The sequence below is a fragment of the Pseudophryne corroboree genome, chromosome 4 (assembly GCF_028390025.1).
Source record: "Pseudophryne corroboree isolate aPseCor3 chromosome 4, aPseCor3.hap2, whole genome shotgun sequence".
NCBI lineage: Eukaryota > Metazoa > Chordata > Amphibia > Anura > Myobatrachidae > Pseudophryne > Pseudophryne corroboree.
Window position 1 is genome coordinate 16,165,127 of NC_086447.1, and position 17,533 is coordinate 16,182,659.

Consider the following 17,533-nt stretch of genomic DNA (forward strand, 5'->3'; position numbering starts at 1 on the left):
AGAAAGATTTTCTTAACTTCTTACCTGTGTGCTGATTAGATATCACCTGGTTTTCACATTAAACAGATTCCCACTTGAGAAAGCAGCAAGGATGCAGTGAGGTTTATGTTTCCTGGTGTCAACCTGTATTATTTCAGTGGACATTGTAATGAGGATGCATCTTGCTGCCTTTCCAATGAAGCAAGTTTTAATCAGTAATAGGTGAAAAACCATTACTACAAAGGTGTTAATCAGAGACTTGGCTTTGTGGACACTTTTCAGAGAGCAAATGTGTTAGCATAAAAATAAAGCCATAAAATGGAGAGCTGATTAATCACTCAATTGGATTTCTCTGCCTGCATAATTTTTTTTCTCTGCAACCCCATGCTAAATTGTGCTTCCTGTTTTTTATAAAATGACTTAATCAAATCTGACTCTGATTGCATCAGAGAAGGCCTGGTACCCTACACTATAAGAGGTGGTTTGAAATTTTGACTTGTCTACTTAAAGATCAACAAAATTTGATCACAAGGTCAATTACATCCCTGGGTGGTATTGAACCACCAGCCTTTCGGTTAACAGCCAAATGCGCTAACCGATTGCGCCACAGAGACAGCTTGCAAAAGCATGTACTGACAAAGGCTAAAAAGCATTCATCTAGAAAGTTTCCTAGAAAAAGGTTAAAAAGGCAATAATCTGGAGAGTTTTGCAAGATTTTTCTTCCATTGACCAACGAAGAAACACATTGGTACTTTCACATGATGAGTGAGTTCTTCAGGATCTCTGACACTTACATGAGCAGCAGAGTGGCGCAGCGGAAGCGTGCTGGGCCCATAACCCAGAGGTCGGTGAATCGAAACCATCCTTTGCTATGTGCACTTATTTTTTTGTTAATTAAATTCTTCCAAAACTGGAATTGATATTTTGACTCTTTTATTTTTACTTAAAGTACAATAACTTTTAACATTTTAATTTGTTTTAATAGTATATTGACAGCATTGTTTTCTTTCAGAAATCCACTTAATTTTCTTTACCCTATTACTGAAATGGTAATTGACAAAAACAAGCTACATTGTCACCAGAAGAGCAATGCAAAATGTACAATTGATATTTCAAAATCATCTTTCCATCTTGAATTTCAATGATGCATTGGGGCAACGATTTTGTGAGAAACATCTTCACCCTTAAAGAAAGATTTTCTTAACTTCTTACCTGTGTGCTGATTAGATATCACCTGGTTTTCACATTAAACAGATTCCCACGTGAGAAAGAAGCAAGGATGCAGTGAGGTTTATGTTTCCTGGTGTCAACCTGTATTATTTCAGTGGACATTGTAATGAGGATGCATCTTGCTGCCTTTCCAATGAAGCAAGTTTTAATCAGTAATAGGTGAAAAACCATTCCTACAAAGGTGTTAATCAGAGACTTGGCTTTGTGGACACTTTTCAGAGAGCAAATGTGTTAGCATAAAAATAAAGCCATAAAATGGAGAGCTGATTAATCACTCAATTGGATTTCTCTGCCTGCATATTTTTTTTTCTCTGCAACCCCAATGCTAAATTGTGCTTAATGTTTTTTATAAAATGACTTAATCAAATCTGACTCTGATTGCATCAGAGAAGGCCAGGTACCTTACACCATAAAAGGTGGTTTGAAATTTTGACTTGTCTACTTAAAGATCACCAAAATTTGATCACAAGGTCAATTACTTCCCCGGGTGGGATTGAACCACCAACCTTTCGGTTAACAGCCGAATGCGCTAACCGATTGCGCCACAGAGACAGCTTGCAAAAGCATGTACTGACAAAGGCTAAAAAGCATTCATCTAGAAAGTTTCCTAGAAAAAGGTTAAAAAGGCAATAATCTGGAGAGTTTTGCAAGATTTTTCTTCCATTGACCAACGAAGAAACACATTGGTACTTTCACATGATGAGTGAGTACTTCAGGATCTCTGGCACTTACATGAGCAGCAGAGTGGCGCAGCGGAAGCGTGCTGGGCCCATAACCCAGAGGTCGGTGGATCGAAACTATCCTCTGCTATGTGCACTTATTTTTTTGTTAATTAAATTCTTCCAAACTGGAATTGATATTTTGACTCTTTTATTTTTACTTAAAGTACAATAACTTTTAACATTTTAATTTGTTTTAATAGTATATTGACAGCATTGTTTTCTTTCAGAAATCCACTTAATTTTCTTTACCCTATTACTGAAATGGTAATTGACAAAAACAAGCTACATTGTCACCAGAAGAGCAATGCAAAATGTACAATTGATATTTCAAAATCATCTTTCCATCTTGAATTTCAATGATGCATTGGGGCAACGATTTTGTGAGAAACATCTTCACCCTTAAAGACAGATTTTCTTAACTTTTACCTGTGTGCTGATTAGATATCACCTGGTTTTCACATTAAACAGATTCCCACTTGAGAAAGCAGCAAGGATGCAGTGAGGTTTATGTTTCCTGGTGTCAACCTGTATTATTTCAGTGGACATTGTAATGAGGATGCATCTTGCTGCCTTTCCAATGAAGCAAGTTTTAATCAGTAATAGGTGAAAAACCATTCCTACAAAGGTGTTAATCAGAGACTTGGCTTTGTGGACACTTTTCAGAGAGCAAATGTGTTAGCATAAAAATAAAGCCATAAAATGGAGAGCTGATTAATCACTCAATTGGATTTCTCTGCCTGCATATTTTTTTTTCTCTGCAACCCCAATGCTAAATTGTGCTTCCTGTTTTTTATAAAATGACTTAATCAAATCTGACTCTGATTGCATCAGAGAAGGCCAGGTACCTTACACCATAAAAGGTGGTTTGAAATTTTGACTTGTCTACTTAAAGATCACCAAAATTTGATCACAAGGTCAATTACGTCCCCGGGTGGGATTGAACCACCAACCTTTCGGTTAACAGCCGAATGCGCTAACCGATTGCGCCACAGAGACAGCTTGCAAAAGCATGTACTGACAAAGGCTAAAAAGCATTCATCTAGAAAGTTTCCTAGAAAAAGGTTAAAAAGGCAATAATCTGGAGAGTTTTGCAAGATTTTTCTTCCATTGACCAACGAAGAAACACATTGGTACTTTCACATGATGAGTGAGTTCTTCAGGATCTCTGACACTTACATGAGCAGCAGAGTGGCGCAGCGGAAGCGTGCTGGGCCCATAACCCAGAGGTCGGTGGGTCGAAACCATCCTTTGCTATGTGCACTTATTTTTTTGTTAATTAAATTCTTCCAAAACTGGAATTGATATTTTGACTCTTTTATTTTTACTTAAAGTACAATAACTTTTAACATTTTAATTTGTTTTAATAGTATATTGACAGCATTGTTTTCTTTCAGAAATCCACTTAATTTTCTTTACCCTATTACTGAAATGGTAATTGACAAAAACAAGCTACATTGTCACCAGAAGAGCAATGCAAAATGTACAATTGATATTTCAAAATCATCTTTCCAGCTTGAATTTCAATGATGCATTGGGGCAACGATTTTGTGAGAAACATCTTCACCTTTAAAGAAAGATTTTCTTAACTTCTTACCTGTGTGCTGATTAGATATCACCTGGTTTTCACATTAAACAGATTCCCACTTGAGAAAGCAGCAAGGATGCAGTGAGGTTTATGTTTCCTGGTGTCAACCTGTATTATTTCAGTGGACATTGTAATGAGGATGCATCTTGCTGCCTTTCCAATGAAGCAAGTTTTAATCAGTAATAGGTGAAAAACCATTCCTACAAAGGTGTTAATCAGAGACTTGGCTTTGTGGACACTTTTCAGAGAGCAAATGTGTTAGCATAAAAATAAAGCCATAAAATGGAGAGCTGATTAATCACTCAATTGGATTTCTCTGCCTGCATAATTTTTTTTCTCTGCAACCCCATGCTAAATTGTGCTTCCTGTTTTTTATAAAATGACTTAATCAAATCTGACTCTGATTGCATCAGAGAAGGCCAGGTACCCTACACTATAAGAGGTGGTTTAAAATTTTGACTTGTCTACTTAAAGTTCAGCAAAATTTGATCACAAGGTCAATTACGTCCCTGGGTGGTATTGAACCACCAGCCTTTCGGTTAACAGCCGCATGCGCTAACCGATTGCACCACAGAGACAACTTGCAAAAGCATGTACTAACAAAGGCTAAAAAGCATTCATCTAGAAAGTTTCCTAGAAAAAGGTTAAAAAGGCAATAATCTGGAGAGTTTTGCAAGATTTTTCTTACATTGACCAACGAAGAAACACATTGGTACTTTCACATGATGAGTGAGTACTTCAGGATCTCTGACACTTATATGAGCAGCAGAGTGGTGCAGCAGAAGCGTGCTGGGCCCATAACCCAGAGGTCGGTGGATCGAAACCATCCTCTGCTATGTGCACTTATTTTTTTGTTAATTAAATTCTTCCAAAACTGGAATTGATATTTTGACTCTTTTATTTTTACTTAAAGTACAATAACTTTTAACATTTTAATTTGTTTTAATAGTATATTGACAGCATTGTTTTCTTTCAGAAATCCACTTAATTTTCTTTACCCTATTACTGAAATGGTAATTGACAAAAACAAGCTACATTGTCACCAGAAGAGCAATGCAAAATGTACAATTGATATTTCAAAATCATCTTTCCAGCTTGAATTTCAATGATGCATTGGGGCAACGATTTTGTGAGAAACATCTTCACCCTTAAAGAAAGATTTTCTTAACTTCTTACCTGTGTGCTGAATAGATATCACCTGGTTTTCACATTAAACAGATTCCCACTTGAAAAAGCAGCAAGGATGCAGTGAGGTTTATGTTTCCTGGTGTCAACCTGTATTATTTCAGTGGACATTGTAATGAGGATGCATCTTGCTGCCTTTCCAATGAAGCAAGTTTTAATCAGTAATAGGTGAAAAACCATTCCTACAAAGGTGTTAATCAGAGACTTGGCTTTGTGGACACTTTTCAGAGAGCAAATGTGTTAGCATAAAAATAAAGCCATAAAATGGAGAGCTGATTAATCACTCAATTGGATTTCTCTGCCTGCATAATTTTTTTTCTCTGCAACCCCATGCTAAATTGTGCTTCCTGTTTTTTATAAAATGACTTAATCAAATCTGACTCTGATTGCATCAGAGAAGGCCAGGTACCCTACACTATAAGAGGTGGTTTGAAATTTTGACTTGTCTACTTAAAGATCAGCAAAATTTGATCACAAGGTCAATTACGTCCCAGGGTGGTATTGAACCACCAGCCTTTCGGTTAACAGCCGCATGCGCTAACCGATTGCACCACAGAGACAACTTGCAAAAGCATGTACTAACAAAGGCTAAAAAGCATTCATCTAGAAAGTTTCCTAGAAAAAGGTTAAAAAGGCAATAATCTGGAGAGTTTTGCAAGATTTTTCTTCCATTGACCAACGAAGAAACACATTGGTACTTTCACATGATGAGTGAGTACTTCAGGATCTCTGACACTTACATGAGCAGCAGAGTGGTGCAGCGGAAGCGTGCTGGGCCCATAACCCAGAGGTCGGTGGATCGAAACCATCCTCTGCTATGTGCACTTATTATTTTGTTAATTAAATTTTACCAAAACTGGAATTGATATTTTGACTCTTTTATTTTTACTTAAAGTACAATAACTTTTAACATTTTAATTTGTTTTAATAGTATATTGACAGCATTGTTTTCTTTCAGAAATCCACTTAATTTTCTTTACCCTATTACTGAAATGGTAATTGACAAAAACAAGCTACATTGTCACCAGAAGAGCAATGCAAAATGTACAATTGATATTTCAAAATCATCTTTCCATCTTGAATTTCAATGATGCATTGGGGCAACGATTTTGTGAGAAACATATTCACCCTTAAAGAAAGATTTTCTTAACTTCTTACCTGTGTGCTGATTAGATATCACCTGGTTTTCACATTAAACAGATTCCCACTTGAGAAAGCAGCAAGGATGCAGTGAGGTTTATGTTTCCTGGTGTCAACCTGTATTATTTCAGTGGACATTGTAATGAGGATGCATCTTGCTGCCTTTCCAATGAAGCAAGTTTTAATCAGTAATAGGTGAAAAACCATTCCTACAAAGGTGTTAATCAGAGACTTGGCTTTGTGGACACTTTTCAGAGAGCAAATGTGTTAGCATAAAAATAAATCCATAAAATGGAGAGCTGATTAATCACTCAATTGGATTTCTCTGCCTGCATAATTTTTTTTCTCTGCAACCCCATGCTAAATTGTGCTTCCTGTTTTTTATAAAATGACTTAATCAAATCTGACTCTGATTGCATCAGAGAAGGCCAGGTACCCTACACTATAAGAGGTGGTTTGAAATTTTGACTTGTCTACTTAAAGATCAGCAAAATTTGATCACAAGGTCAATTACGTCCCAGGGTGATTTTGAACCACCAGCCTTTCGGTTAACAGCCGCATGCGCTAACCGATTGCACCACAGAGACAACTTGCAAAAGCATGTACTAACAAAGGCTAAAAAGCATTCATCTAGAAAGTTTCCTAGAAAAAGGTTAAAAAGGCAATAATCTGGAGAGTTTTGCAAGATTTTTCTTCCATTGACCAACGAAGAAACACATTGGTACTTTCACATGATGAGTGAGTACTTCAGGATCTCTGACTCTTACATGAGCAGCAGAGTGGTGCAGCGGAAGCGTGCTGGGCCCATAACCCAGAGGTCGGTGGATCGAAACCATCCTGTGCTATGTGCACTTATTATTTTGTTAATTAAATTCTTCCAAAACTGGAATTGATATTTTGACTCTTTTATTTTTACTTAAAGTACAATAACTTTTAACATTTTAATTTGTTTTAATAGTATATTGACAGCATTGTTTTCTTTCAGAAATCCACTTAATTTTCTTTACCCTATTACTGAAATGGTAATTGACAAAAACAAGCTACATTGTCACCAGAAGAGCAATGCAAAATGTACAATTGATATTTCAAAATCATCTTTCCATCTTGAATTTCAATGATGCATTGGGGCAACGATTTTGTGAGAAACATCTTCACCCTTAAAGAAAGATTTTCTTAACTTCTTACCTGTGTGCTGATTAGATATCACCTGGTTTTCACATTAAACAGATTCCCACTTGAGAAAGCAGCAAGGATGCAGTGAGGTTTATGTTTCCTGGTGTCAACCTGTATTATTTCAGTGGACATTGTAATGAGGATGCATCTTGCTGCCTTTCCAATGAAGCAAGTTTTAATCAGTAATAGGTGAAAAACCATTCCTACAAAGGTGTTAATCAGAGACTTGGCTTTGTGGACAATTTTCAGAGAGCAAATGTGTTAGCATAAAAATAAAGCCATAAAATGGAGAGCTGATTAATCACTCAATTGGATTTCTCTGCCTGCATAATTTTTTTTCTCTGCAACCCCAATGCTAAATTGTGCTTCCTGTTTTTTATAAAATGACTTAATCAAATCTGACTCTGATTGCATCAGAGAAGGCCAGGTACCCTACACTATAAGAGGTGGTTTGAAATTTTGACTTGTCTACTTAAAGATCACCAAAATTTGATCATAAGGTCAATCACGTCCCCGGGTGGGATTGAACCACCAGCCTTTCGGTTAACAGCCGAATGCGCTAACCGATTGCGCCACAGAGACAACTTGCAAAAGCATGTACTGACAAAGGCTAAAAACCATTCATCTAGAAAGTTTCCTAGAAAAAGGTTAAAAAGGCAATAATCTGGAGAGTTTTGCAAGATTTTTCTTCCATTGACCAACGAAGAAACACATTGGTACTTTCACATGATGAGTGAGTACTTCAGGATCTCTGACACTTACATGAGCAGCAGAGTGGCGCAGCGGAAGTGTGCTGGGCCCATAACCCAGAGGTCGGTGGATCGAAACCATCCTTTGCTATGTGCACTTATTTTTTTGTTAATTAAATTCTTCCAAAACTGGAATTGATATTTTGACTCTTTTATTTTTACTTAAAGTACAATAACTTTTAACATTTTAATTTGTTTTAATAGTATATTGACAGCATTGTTTTCTTTCAGAAATCCACTTAATTTTCTTTACCCTATTACTGAAATGGTAATTGACAAAAACAAGCTACATTGTCACCAGAAGAGCAATGCAAAATGTACAATTGATATTTCAAAATCATCTTTCCATCTTGAATTTCAATGATGCATTGGGGCAACGATTTTGTGAGAAACATCTTCACCCTTAAAGAAAGATTTTCTTAACTTTTACCTGTGTGCTGATTAGATATCACCTGGTTTTCACATTAAACAGATTCCCACTTGAGAAAGCAGCAAGGATGCAGTGAGGTTTATGTTTCCTGGTGTCAACCTGTATTATTTCAGTGGACATTGTAATGAGGATGCATCTTGCTGCCTTTCCAATGAAGCAAGTTTTAATCAGTAATAGGTGAAAAACCATTCCTACAAAGGTGTTAATCAGAGACTTGGCTTTGTGGACACTTTTCAGAGAGCAAATGTGTTAGCATAAAAATAAAGCCATAAAATGGAGAGCTGATTAATCACTCAATTGGATTTCTCTGCCTGCATATTTTTTTTTCTCTGCAACCCCAATGCTAAATTGTGCTTCCTGTTTTTTATAAAATGACTTAATCAAATCTGACTCTGATTGCATCAGAGAAGGCCAGGTACCTTACACCATAAAAGGTGGTTTGAAATTTTGACTTAGTCAATTACGTCCCCGGGTGGGATTGAACCACCAACCTTTCGGTTAACAGCCGAATGCGCTAACCGATTGCGCCACAGAGACAGCTTGCAAAAGCATGTACTGACAAAGGCTAAAAAGCATTCATCTAGAAAGTTTCCTAGAAAAAGGTTAAAAAGGCAATAATCTGGAGAGTTTTGCAAGATTTTTCTTCCATTGACCAACGAAGAAACACATTGGTACTTTCACATGATGAGTGAGTTCTTCAGGATCTCTGACACTTACATGAGCAGCAGAGTGGCGCAGTGGAAGCGTGCTGGGCCCATAACCCAGAGGTCGGTGGATCGAAACCATCCTTTGCTATGTTAATTAAATTCTTACAAAACTGGAATTGATATTTTGACTCTTTTATTTTTACTTAAAGTACAATAACTTTTAACATTTTAATTTGTTTTAATAGTATATTGACAGCATTGTTTTCTTTCAGAAATCCACTTAATTTTCTTTACCCTATTACTGAAATGGTAATTGACAAAAACAAGCTACATTGTCACCAGAAGAGCAATGCAAAATGTACAATTGATATTTCAAAATCATCTTTCCATCTTGAATTTCAATGATGCATTGGGGCAACGATTTTGTGAGAAACATCTTCACCCTTAAAGAAAGATTTTCTTAACTTTTACCTGTGTGCTGATTAGATATCACCTGGTTTTCACATTAAAAAGATTCCCACTTGAGAAAGCAGCAAGGATGCAGTGAGGTTTATGTTTCCTGGTGTCAACCTGTATTATTTCAGTGGACATTGTAATGAGGATGCATCTTGCTGCCTTTCCAATGAAGCAAGTTTTAATCAGTAATAGGTGAAAAACCATTCCTACAAAGGTGTTAATCAGAGACTTGGCTTTGTGGACACTTTTCAGAGAGCAAATGTGTTAGCATAAAAATAAAGCCATAAAATGGAGAGCTGACTAATCACTCAATTGGATTTCTCTGCCTGCATAATTTTTTTTCTCTGCAACCCCATGCTAAATTGTGCTTCCTGTTTTTTATAAAATGACTTAATCAAATCTGACTCTGATTGCATCAGAGAAGGCCAGGTACCCTACACTATAAGAGGTGGTTTGAAATTTTGACTTGTCTACTTAAAGATCAGCAAAATTTGATCACAAGGTCAATTATGTCACTGGGTGGTATTGAACCACCAGCCTTTCGGTTAACATCCGAATGCGCTAACCGATTGCGCCACAGAGACAGCTTGCAAAAGCATGTACTGACAAAGGCTAAAAAGCATTCATCTAGAAAGTTTCCTAGAAAAAGGTTAAAAAGGCAATAATCTGGAGAGTTTTGCAAGATTTTTCTTCCATTGACCAACGAAGAAACACATTGGTACTTTCACATGATGAGTGAGTACTTCAGGATCTCTGGCACTTACATGAGCAGCAGAGTGGCGCAGCGGAAGCGTGCTGGGCCCAAAACCCTGAGGTCAGTGGATCGAAACCATCCTCTGCTATGTGCACTTATTTTTTTGTTAATTAAATTCTTCCAAACTGGAATTGATATTTTGACTCTTTTATTTTTACTTAAAGTACAATAACTTTTAACATTTTAATTTGTTTTAATAGTATATTGACAGCATTGTTTTCTTTCAGAAATCCACTTAATTTTCTTTACCCTATTACTGAAATGGTAATTGACAAAAACAAGCTACATTGTCACCAGAAGAGCAATGCAAAATGTACAATTGATATTTCAAAATCATCTTTCCATCTTGAATTTCAATGATGCATTGGGGCAACGATTTTGTGAGAAACATCTTCACCCTTAAAGAAAGATTTTCTTAACTTTTACCTGTGTGCTGATTAGATATCACCTGGTTTTCACATTAAACAGATTCCCACTTGAGAAAGCAGCAAGGATGCAGTGAGGTTTATGTTTCCTGGTGTCAACCTGTATTATTTCAGTGGACATTGTAATGAGGATGCATCTTGCTGCCTTTCCAATGAAGCAAGTTTTAATCAGTAATAGGTGAAAAACCATTCCTACAAAGGTGTTAATCAGAGACTTGGCTTTGTGGACACTTTTCAGAGAGCAAATGTGTTAGCATAAAAATAAAGCCATAAAATGGAGAGCTGATTAATCACTCAATTGGATTTCTCTGCCTGCATATTTTTTTTTCTCTGCAACCCCAATGCTAAATTGTGCTTCCTGTTTTTTATAAAATGACTTAATCAAATCTGACTCTGATTGCATCAGAGAAGGCCAGGTACCTTACACCATAAAACGTGGTTTGAAATTTTGACTTAGTCAATTACGTCCCCGGGTGGGATTGAACCACCAACCTTTCGGTTAACAGCCGAATGCGCTAACCGATTGCACCACAGAGACAGCTTGCGAAAGCATGTACTGACAAAGGCTAAAAAGCATTCATCTAGAAAGTTTCCTAGAAAAAGGTTAAAAAGGCAATAATCTGGAGAGTTTTGCAAGATTTTTCTTCCATTGACCAACGAAGAAACACATTGGTACTTTCACATGATGAGTGAGTTCTTCAGGATCTCTGACACTTACATGAGCAGCAGAGTGGCGCAGTGGAAGCGTGCTGGGCCCATAACCCAGAGGTCGGTGGATCGAAACCGTCCTTTGCTATGTTAATTAAATTCTTCCAAAACTGGAATTGATATTTTGACTCTTTTATTTTTACTTAAAGTACAATAACTTTTAACATTTTAATTTGTTTTAATAGTATATTGACAGCATTGTTTTCTTTCAGAAATCCACTTAATTTTCTTTACCCTATTACTGAAATGGTAATTGACAAAAACAAGCTACATTGTCACCAGAAGAGCAATGCAAAATGTACAATTGATATTTCAAAATCATCTTTCCATCTTGAATTTCAATGATGCATAGGGGCAACGATTTTGTGAGAAACATCTTCACCCTTAAAGAAAGATTTTCTTAACTTTTACCTGTGTGCTGATTAGATATCACCTGGTTTTCACATTAAACAGATTCCCACTTGAGAAAGCAGCAAGGATGCAGTGAGGTTTATGTTTCCTGGTGTCAACCTGTATTATTTCAGTGGACATTGTAATGAGGATGCATCTTGCTGCCTTTCCAATGAAGCAAGTTTTAATCAGTAATAGGTGAAAAACCATTCCTACAAAGGTGTTAATCAGAGACTTGGCTTTGTGGACACTTTTCAGAGAGCAAATGTGTTAGCATAAAAATAAAGCCATAAAATGGAGAGCTGACTAATCACTCAATTGGATATCTCTGCCTGCATAATTTTTTTTCTCTGCAACCCCATGCTAAATTGTGCTTCCTGTTTTTTATAAAATGACTTAATCAAATCTGACTCTGATTGCATCAGAGAAGGCCAGGTACCCTACACTATAAGAGGTGGTTTGAAATTTTGACTTGTCTACTTAAAGATCAGCAAAATTTGATCACAAGGTCAATTATGTCACTGGGTGGTATTGAACCACCAGCCTTTCGGTTAACAGCCGAATGCGCTAACCGATTGCGCCACAGAGACAGCTTGCAAAAGCATGTACTGACAAAGGCTAAAAAGCATTCATCTAGAAAGTTTCCTAGAAAAAGGTTAAAAAGGCAATAATCTGGAGAGTTTTGCAAGATTTTTCTTCCATTGACCAACGAAGAAACACATTGGTACTTTCACATGATGAGTGAGTACTTCAGGATCTCTGGCACTTACATGAGCAGCAGAGTTGCGCAGCGGAAGCGTGCTGGGCCAATAACCCAGAGGTCGGTGGATCGAAACCATCCTCTGCTATGTGCACTTATTTTTTTGTTAATTAAATTCTTCCAAACTGGAATTGATATTTTGACTCTTTTATTTTTACTTAAAGTACAATAACTTTTAACATTTTAATTTGTTTTAATAGTATATTGACAGCATTGTTTTCTTTCAGAAATCCACTTAATTTTCTTTACCCTATTACTGAAATGGTAATTGACAAAAACAAGCTACATTGTCACCAGAAGAGCAATGCAAAATGTACAATTGATATTTCAAAATCATCTTTCCATCTTGAATTTCAATGATGCACTGGGGCAACGATTTTGTGAGAAACATCTTCACCCTTAAAGAAAGATTTTCTTAACTTTTACCTGTGTGCTGATTAGATATCACCTGGTTTTCACATTAAACAGATTCCCACTTGAGAAAGCAGCAAGGATGCAGTGAGGTTTATGTTTCCTGGTGTCAACCTGTATTATTTCAGTGGACATTGTAATGAGGATGCATCTTGCTGCCTTTCCAATGAAGCAAGTTTTAATCAGTAATAGGTGAAAAACCATTCCTACAAAGGTGTTAATCAGAGACTTGGCTTTGTGGACACTTTTCAGAGAGCAAATGTGTTAGCATAAAAATAAAGCCATAAAATGGAGAGCTGATTAATCACTCAATTGGATTTCTCTGCCTGCATATTTTTTTTTCTCTGCAACCCCAATGCTAAATTGTGCTTCCTGTTTTTTATAAAATGACTTAATCAAATCTGACTCTGATTGCATCAGAGAAGGCCAGGTACCTTACACCATAAAAGGTGGTTTGAAATTTTGACTTAGTCAATTACGTCCCCGGGTGGGATTGAACCACCAACCTTTCGGTTAACAGCCGAATGCGCTAACCGATTGCGCCACAGAGACAGCTTGCGAAAGCATGTACTGACAAAGGCTAAAAAGCATTCATCTAGAAAGTTTCCTAGAAAAAGGTTAAAAAGGCAATAATCTGGAGAGTTTTGCAAGATTTTTCTTCCATTGACCAACGAAGAAACACATTGGTACTTTCACATGATGAGTGAGTTCTTCAGGATCTCTGACACTTACATGAGCAGCAGAGTGGCGCAGTGGAAGCGTGCTGGGCCCATAACCCAGAGGTCGGTGGATCGAAACCATCCTTTGCTATGTTAATTAAGTTCTTCCAAAACTGGAATTGATATTGTGACTCTTTTATTTTTACTTAAAGTACAATAACTTTTAACATTTTAATTTGTTTTAATAGTATATTGACAGCATTGTTTTCTTTCAGAAATCCACTTAATTTTCTTTACCCTATTACTGAAATGGTAATTGACAAAAACAAGCTACATTGTCACCAGAAGAGCAATGCAAAATGTACAATTGATATTTCAAAATCATCTTTCCATCTTGAATTTCAATGATGCATTGGGGCAACGATTTTGTGAGAAACATCTTCACCCTTAAAGAAAGATTTTCTTAACTTCTTACCTGTGTGCTGATTAGATATCACCTGGTTTTCACATTAAACAGATTCCCACGTGAGAAAGCAGCAAGGATGCAGTGAGGTTTATGTTTCCTGGTGTCAACCTGTATTATTTCAGTGGACATTGTAATGAGGATGTATCTTGCTGCCTTTTCAATTAAGCAAGTTTTAATCAGTAATAGGTGAAAAACCATTCCTACAAAGGTGTTAATCAGAGACTTGGCTTTGTGGACACTTTTCAGAGAGCAAATGTGTTAGCATAAAAATAAAGCCATAAAATGGAGAGCTGATTAATCACTCAATTGGATTTCTCTGCCTGCATAATTTTTTTTCTCTGCAACCCCATGCTAAATTGTGCTTCCTGTTTTTTATAAAATGACTTAATCAAATCTGACTGCATCAGAGAAGGCCTGGTACCCTACACTATAAGAGGTGGTTTGAAATTTTGACTTGTCTACTTAAAGATCAGCACAATTTGATCACAAGGTCAATTACGTCCCTGGGTGGTATGGAACCACCAGCCTTTCGGTTAACAGCCGAATGCGCTAACCGATTGCGCCACAAAGACAGCTTGCAAAAGCATGTACTGACAAAGGCTAAAAAGCATTCATCTAGAAAGTTTCCTAGAAAAAGGTTAAAAAGGCAATAATCTGGAGAGTTTTGCAAGATTTTTCTTCCATTGACCAACGAAGAAACACATTGGTACTTTCACATGATGAGTGAGTTCTTCAGGATCTCTGACACTTACATGAGCAGCAGAGTGGCGCAGCGGAAGCGTGCTGGGCCCATAACCCAGAGGTCGGTGGATCGAAACCATCCTTTGCTATGTGCACTTATTTTTTGTTAATTAAATTCTTCCAAAACTGGAATTGATATTTTGACTCTTTTATTTTTACTTAAAGTACAATAACTTTTAACATTTTAATTTGTTTTAATAGTATATTGACAGCATTGTTTTCTTTCAGAAATCCACTTAATTTTCGTTACCCTATTACTGAAATGGTAATTGACAAAAACAAGCTACATTGTCACCAGAAGAGCAATGCAAAATGTACAATTGATATTTCAAAATCATCTTTCCATCTTGAATTTCAATGATGCATTGGGGCAACGATTTTGTGAGAAACATCTTCACCCTTAAAGAAAGATTTTCTTAACTTTTACCTGTGTGCTGATTAGATATCACCTGGTTTTCACATTAAACAGATTCCCACTTGAGAAAGCAGCAAGGATGCAGTGAGGTTTATGTTTCCTGGTGTCAACCTGTATTATTTCAGTGGACATTGTAATGAGGATGCATCTTGCTGCCTTTCCAATGAAGCAAGTTTTAATCAGTAATAGGTGAAAAACCATTCCTACAAAGGTGTTAATCAGAGACTTGGCTTTGTGGACACTTTTCAGAGAGCAAATGTGTTAGCATAAAAATAAAGCCATAAAATGGAGAGCTGATTAATCACTCAATTGGATTTCTCTGCCTGCATAATTTTTTTTCTCTGCAACCCCATGCTAAATTGTGCTTCCTGTTTTTTATAAAATGACTTAATCAAATCTGACTCTGATTGCATCAGAGAAGGCCTGGTACCTTACACCATAAAAGGTGGTTTGAAATTTTGACTTGTCTACTTAAAGATCACCAAAATTTGATCACAAGGTCAATTACGTCCCCGGGTGGGATTGAACCACCAACCTTTCGGTTAACAGCCGAATGCGCTAACCGATTGCGCCACAGAGACAGCTTGCAAAAGCATGTACTGACAAAGGCTAAAAAGCATTCATCTAGAAAGTTTCCTAGAAAAAGGTTAAAAAGGCAATAATCTGGAGAGTTTTGCAAGATTTTTCTTCCATTGACCAACGAAGAAACACATTGGTACTTTCACATGATGAGTGAGTTCTTCAGGATCTCTGACACTTACATGAGCAGCAGAGTGGCGCAGCGGAAGCGTGCTGGGCCCATAACCCAGAGGTCGGTGGATCGAAACCATCCTTTGCTATGTGCACTTATTTTTTTGTTAATTAAATTCTTCCAAAACTGGAATTGATATTTTGACTCTTTTATTTTTACTTAAAGTACAATAACTTTTAACATTTTAATTTGTTTTAATAGTATATTGACAGCATTGTTTTCTTTCAGAAATCCACTTAATTTTCTTTACCCTATTACTGAAATGGTAATTGACAAAAACAAGCTACATTGTCACCAGAAGAGCAATGCAAAATGTACAATTGATATTTCAAAATCATCTTTCCATCTTGAATTTCAATGATGCATTGGGGCAACGATTTTGTGAGAAACATCTTCACCCTTAAAGAAAGATTTTCTTAACTTCTTACCTGTGTGCTGATTAGATATCACCTGGTTTTCACATTAAACAGATTCCCACGTGAGAAAGCAGCAAGGATGCAGTGAGGTTTATGTTTCCTGGTGTCAACCTGTATTATTTCAGTGGACATTGTAATGAGGATGCATCTTGCTGCCTTTTCAATTAAGCAAGTTTTAATCAGTAATAGGTGAAAAACCATTCCTACAAAGGTGTTAATCAGAGACTTGGCTTTGTGGACACTTTTCAGAGAGCAAATGTGTTAGCATAAAAATAAAGCCATAAAATGGAGAGCTGATTAATCACTCAATTGGATTTCTCTGCCTGCATAATTTTTTTTCTCTGCAACCCCATGCTAAATTGTGCTTCCTGTTTTTTATAAAATGACTTAATCAAATCTGACTGCATCAGAGAAGGCCTGGTACCCTACACTATAAGAGGTGGTTTGAAATTTTGACTTGTCTACTTAAAGATCAGCAAAATTTGATCACAAGGTCAATTACGTCCCTGGGTGGTATTGAACCACCAGCCTTTCGGTTAACAGCCGAATGCGCTAACCGATTGCGCCACAAAGACAGCTTGCAAAAGCATGTACTGACAAAGGCTAAAAAGCATTCATCTAGAAAGTTTCCTAGAAAAAGGTTAAAAAGGCAATAATCTGGAGAGTTTTGCAAGATTTTTCTTCCATTGACCAACGAAGAAACACATTGGTACTTTCACATGATGAGTGAGTTCTTCAGGATCTCTGACACTTACATGAGCAGCAGAGTGGCGCAGCGGAAGCGTGCTGGGCCCATAACCCAGAGGTCGGTGGATCGAAACCATCCTTTGCTATGTGCGCTTATTTTTTTGTTAATTAAATTCTTCCAAAACTGGAATTGATATTTTGACTCTTTTATTTTTACTTAAAGTACAATAACTTTTAACATTTTAATTTGTTTTAATAGTATATTGACAGCATTGTTTTCTTTCAGAAATCCACTTAATTTTCTTTACCCTATTACTGAAATGGTAATTGACAAAAACAAGCTACATTGTCACCAGAAGAGCAATGCAAAATGTACAATTGATATTTCAAAATCATCTTTCCATCTTGAATTTCAATGATGCATTGGGGCAACGATTTTGTGAGAAACATCTTCACCCTTAAAGAAAGATTTTCTTAACTTCTTACCTGTGTGCTGATTAGATATCACCTGGTTTTCACATTAAACAGATTCCCACGTGAGAAAGAAGCAAGGATGCAGTGAGGTTTATGTTTCCTGGTGTCAACCTGTATTATTTCAGTGGACATTGTAATGAGGATGCATCTTGCTGCCTTTTCAATGAAGCAAGTTTTAAT

The 17,533-nt window shown here is 36.7% G+C and overlaps 11 non-coding genes across 11 annotated transcripts; 3 read left to right on the top strand and 8 right to left on the bottom strand.

Moving 5' to 3' along the window:
- Nucleotides 1-2,853: 2,853 nt before the first annotated feature.
- Nucleotides 2,854-2,927, bottom strand: TRNAN-GUU (transfer RNA asparagine (anticodon GUU)). Its single transcript has one exon. It is a non-coding gene; the product is annotated as a tRNA-Asn (tRNA).
- Nucleotides 2,928-7,522: 4,595 nt separating this feature from the next.
- Nucleotides 7,523-7,596, bottom strand: TRNAN-GUU (transfer RNA asparagine (anticodon GUU)). The gene has a single exon. It is a non-coding gene; the product is annotated as a tRNA-Asn (tRNA).
- A 1,060-nt stretch (nucleotides 7,597-8,656) lies between these two features.
- On the bottom strand, nucleotides 8,657-8,730 carry TRNAN-GUU (transfer RNA asparagine (anticodon GUU)). The gene has a single exon. It is a non-coding gene; the product is annotated as a tRNA-Asn (tRNA).
- A 186-nt stretch (nucleotides 8,731-8,916) lies between these two features.
- On the top strand, nucleotides 8,917-8,988 carry TRNAM-CAU (transfer RNA methionine (anticodon CAU)). Its single transcript has one exon. It is a non-coding gene; the product is annotated as a tRNA-Met (tRNA).
- Nucleotides 8,989-10,939: 1,951 nt separating this feature from the next.
- Nucleotides 10,940-11,013, bottom strand: TRNAN-GUU (transfer RNA asparagine (anticodon GUU)). Its single transcript has one exon. It is a non-coding gene; the product is annotated as a tRNA-Asn (tRNA).
- A 186-nt stretch (nucleotides 11,014-11,199) lies between these two features.
- TRNAM-CAU (transfer RNA methionine (anticodon CAU)) lies at nucleotides 11,200-11,271 on the top strand. Its single transcript has one exon. It is a non-coding gene; the product is annotated as a tRNA-Met (tRNA).
- Nucleotides 11,272-12,089: 818 nt separating this feature from the next.
- Nucleotides 12,090-12,163, bottom strand: TRNAN-GUU (transfer RNA asparagine (anticodon GUU)). The gene has a single exon. It is a non-coding gene; the product is annotated as a tRNA-Asn (tRNA).
- Nucleotides 12,164-13,222: 1,059 nt separating this feature from the next.
- Nucleotides 13,223-13,296, bottom strand: TRNAN-GUU (transfer RNA asparagine (anticodon GUU)). Its single transcript has one exon. It is a non-coding gene; the product is annotated as a tRNA-Asn (tRNA).
- A 186-nt stretch (nucleotides 13,297-13,482) lies between these two features.
- Nucleotides 13,483-13,554, top strand: TRNAM-CAU (transfer RNA methionine (anticodon CAU)). Its single transcript has one exon. It is a non-coding gene; the product is annotated as a tRNA-Met (tRNA).
- A 1,978-nt stretch (nucleotides 13,555-15,532) lies between these two features.
- On the bottom strand, nucleotides 15,533-15,606 carry TRNAN-GUU (transfer RNA asparagine (anticodon GUU)). The gene has a single exon. It is a non-coding gene; the product is annotated as a tRNA-Asn (tRNA).
- A 1,087-nt stretch (nucleotides 15,607-16,693) lies between these two features.
- TRNAN-GUU (transfer RNA asparagine (anticodon GUU)) lies at nucleotides 16,694-16,767 on the bottom strand. The gene has a single exon. It is a non-coding gene; the product is annotated as a tRNA-Asn (tRNA).
- Between the last annotated feature and the right edge of the window lie 766 nt (nucleotides 16,768-17,533).